This window comes from Silene latifolia, chromosome 11, assembly GCF_048544455.1.
Source record: "Silene latifolia isolate original U9 population chromosome 11, ASM4854445v1, whole genome shotgun sequence".
Lineage (NCBI taxonomy): Eukaryota > Viridiplantae > Streptophyta > Magnoliopsida > Caryophyllales > Caryophyllaceae > Silene > Silene latifolia.
Window position 1 is genome coordinate 199,330,617 of NC_133536.1, and position 4,219 is coordinate 199,334,835.

Consider the following 4,219-nt stretch of genomic DNA (forward strand, 5'->3'; position numbering starts at 1 on the left):
TGTTGAGAGTGGGATTTGAACCCACGCCCTTTCGGACCAGAACCTTAATCTGGCGCCTTAGACCAACTCGGCCATCTCAACTTGTTGATGTTTATTTCCATAATGATATTTAAGTAAGTTAAGGAAGTGTAAGAACAAGTGAACAAGACTCCTGTAATCGTATTCATTTGCATCTTGGGACGGCTAATAAGTGTAAATCGACAGTGCAAATCACCAGGGTAAATTATGAATTCATAACTGCTCTGTCGATACTTAGACTTGTTGAAATAATTAATTTGGAAGTAAGAACATATTGTTGCCGATGGATTTTAATAATTTATCATATTTATCATTTACATGGTCAACACGGATATTGAATTGAGATTTACTAAAACAAATCTTATTTATATTAAATCTTAATATACAATCCAAGATCTATTCAAATTTGTATAAATATTCACAAGCTCGTAAATTTTTATTCGTAGACACATTCACTAGAACCTCCCCCACGTCAAAAAAATTGGTTCCTTAGAAGTTAGACCCGTACACATTAATAATATAAGTTACTTTCTTTAAACAAAAATTCTATAGTCCACCGAGTGTACAACAATCTCGTACACCCTCGCCAATGAGATGTCTTGGTTTTTATTTTATTAAGATTATGTTCTATTATTTATGGAGAATTTATTCAATTCTAACATTCTTATTGGTAGGGTATACGATGACATGGTACACCCGGTGTACCCAAAAATCTTTAAATTAGATCAATAGAGTAACTAAAATTACTTTTTTTTTATTCAGGTATTCAAATCTGATTGTCATATATAACCACAAATTATTTAGTATTTACGATTCATAGTTAATAAAAGACACTCGAAAATACTCATCAATACTACTCATCATCATGCAGTTGCACATTAATAAAAATCGGAAATTTTACCTACTTTAATTAATAACAAAAAAAAATCATCTAGTAATGATATTCATAAAGTGAATCCATAACCCAAAACATAAACATAAACATAAAATCCTTCTACATCCAAAAAAACATGAATCCATGATAATAAAAAGGTTTTTTTTGTCAAACACAACCTTTAAAAACCTATTTTTTTTCCAAACACTACCTTTAAAAAAAAAGTTTGTCAAACATAACCTTAATAAAAAAAAATTTGTCAAACACGACATTTTGGCCAAAGTTTGAGTATTTGTAATGGGGTGACTTTCAGTCGATATTTGAGATATCAAACGAGGTCGGTTTGAGATGTTCTTAAACTCGTTGGAAAGGTGGGAGTACAGGCTTTCCAGCAGTTATCAACACGGTGGTCAAAGGTGGCCTTATGTGGGATAAATTGGTGTGTAATGCTGTGTTACTCAGACACGCTGACACGTGTCGGTGTCGGACACGGCTATTTGGGGTGAATTTTCCTGTTTTGTGGTCTAAATTGAAGTGTCGAAGTGTCGTGTCGTGTCGGACACCGACACGTGTCCGACACGCGACACGGCAGTTAGGTGAAGTGTCGGAGTAACATAGGTGTTTAGTACTGCTGCTGGCCCTCCTGCTGCAACTACTACTACTTCCACCACCATTACCACCACCACCACCACCAGCATTCGAACCCCTGACCTGTGGCACGACTAAAGCAAATGCTTTTTACCAACAGGCTACAGGGAGTGCCGGTTCGGAGTAACATAGGTGTAATGTAAGGTTGGTCACATGGGGTTGATGTAAGTCAAAGTAGGATTTTTCCGTGGGTCAATTCACTCCTCTTGAACCACCACTTGCAACCAAAAACCACCACAAACAACACAACTACGACATACCATGCACTCCCATCAACCTACATCCCAAATTTCAGACCAAAAAAAATATCATAACCTCATTAAAAGTCCCTCGAAAACCCCTCTAACAACTCATTGTAAACCCAAACTTCTACCCTTTTCTCTGACCAGCCTTACTTTATGCACCAATCGACTCTACATAAAGACATCTTTGGCAACCATGTTGACAACTCCTGGAAAGCCTGTACTTCCACCTATCTAAGAAGTCCAAGATCACTTCAAACCGACCTCGTTTGTTATCTCAAATATAGACTGAAAGTCATCCCATTGCAAAAGGTCAGGAAGTTGTCAGAATCCAGCCAAAAAGTCGTGTTTGGAAAAAAAAATTTATTAAAGGTTGTGTTTGACAAACTTTTTTTTTAAAGGCGGTGTGTAGAAAAAAAAAGTTTTTTAAAGGTTATGTTTGACAAAAAAACCTAATAAAAAATAACTCACTCACCAGACCTTAATTTTGAACTCGTAGAAATGGAGCATCATGCATGAAAAACGGGACAACTGGATTGAAACAGTTCAGATCCGTCCAGTTTCGGATTTGCAAAATTTAAGGTTAGATCGGGGCGGTTTACTCTGGGTTCAGATTTATTTGAGTTAATTAAGTTATTAATTTAGAGATAATGATTAGTTAAATAATAAACATTCATATTACATGTCAATCTCACGTTTTCATTTCAATCGTCGGATTAGGTACATGTTATGTTATTTGGGTTACATTATTTGGATCAGGTCAATTATATTAAGGACTAATGAAGTATGATGCACCCCTAATTCCCCCATCCATCCAAGATTCAACTTCTTACTTCAACCCTTCTACCCTTATCTTCTCACATCCTCTATATACTAAAAGATTAACAAAATTAAAACTTTCCCGCCTAAATTTTGCGCCTAATACACAATATTATCTCCTAATTAATTCTATACCATAAAAACTTTATGCTCATGTTATAATTTGTACACAAACGGAATTATAATATTTATAGTCATATTATTTAACATATAGAGAGTATAAGATTCTCAAAAGGTTTGCTTCCTATCACCATTTACTTAAATAAGAAAAAATTCCCCTCCAAACTTCATTAAACACTTAATTTTTCATTTAAATATAACTTTATATCAAATTAAAACAATTTTTTAATTGGCATAAAATAAAGGCTTAAATACAAATTGCTAATCTTTGTTATAAAATGATTTGTCGTATACTTTCTGTCTATAACACAAAAATATAAATGATATTATTAGATTCGTGAAAATAAAAAATCTTTCAAACAAGTTGAGAAATTTACAAGAAAAAAATTATTAGTTTTGTGATAAAACAAATTCATTAATAAGAAAAAGCCGGCTATCGGAATCGAACCGATGACCATAGCATTACAAATGCGATGCTCTAACCTCTGAGCTAAGCGGGCTCATAGAAATTCTACATACATAAAAATTATATCTTAGTTTAAGCTTATTCATTTTTATTCTTTTATGATATAAATATAAATTATCTAAATATAAAAAAAATTAAGAATAAAAAAAAGGAAATATAAAATTAAGTTTATTTCTATTTCTATAGATTTTTTATTTTTCATATAGAACAATTTTATACTATTATATAATCTAATTTATATATTAGTTAGTATATATAATAATGATATACATTTCATGACTGTAATACTACGGATTTTATAGGCTAGTACTCGACTGAACATGGCCTACTCGGTCGAGTAGTGTGTGTCGTGGAGTCTGTTTGGCTACTGTCGAGGAACACTCGGCCGAGTAAGATGAATACTCGACCGAGTAGAAGATACTCGGCCGAGTATACTCTATACTCGACCGAGTATCCGGTCCACGAGTGATATTTCAGCGGTTTGATTCGGGAGTAATTAGAGGTTATATAATTTTGATAATCAGTTTCTAAACATCATTTTACAAAACCTAATCAAACGTACGACGCCCTAATCACTCCCAATCTCTCCTCTATGTATGTGTGGACAGTCTTAGCAATCGCATTCAATCCTTCATCCTTTCGTCGGTAAGTTTTTATTCCCATGTTTGTTGATGATTAATTCTAGGGTTTGCCTTTAATCATGAATTGGGGGAAATGGGGTTTTGCAGTTAGTGATTGGAATTATGTGATTGTTGTTGTAGGTGACGATGTGGTATTTGTTATGCATTTGTATGGTTGATTGCAGCGTAAGCGGATTGCGAAAAGGTAGGGTTTCCCTACTCAGTTCCTGTTTAATTGATTTGAGATATATTGTTGTACTGTGTATGATTGTTGTTATCTGCTGATCATCGGAGTGTCGATGTTGTGATGGTGGATGTGATGTTGTGGTGTGGTGATGATTGTGATTGTGACTGTGATTGTGATTGTGATTGTGATTGTGATTGTGTTGTGATGGTTGTGGTGGAGTCACTT

At 34.1% G+C, this 4,219-nt stretch overlaps 2 non-coding genes across 2 annotated transcripts; both read right to left on the reverse strand.

The window, feature by feature from the left end:
* Positions 1 to 81, reverse strand: TRNAL-AAG (transfer RNA leucine (anticodon AAG)). Its single transcript has one exon. It is a non-coding gene; the product is annotated as a tRNA-Leu (tRNA).
* A 3,067-nt stretch (positions 82 to 3,148) lies between these two features.
* On the reverse strand, positions 3,149 to 3,221 carry TRNAT-UGU (transfer RNA threonine (anticodon UGU)). The gene has a single exon. It is a non-coding gene; the product is annotated as a tRNA-Thr (tRNA).
* Between the last annotated feature and the right edge of the window lie 998 nt (positions 3,222 to 4,219).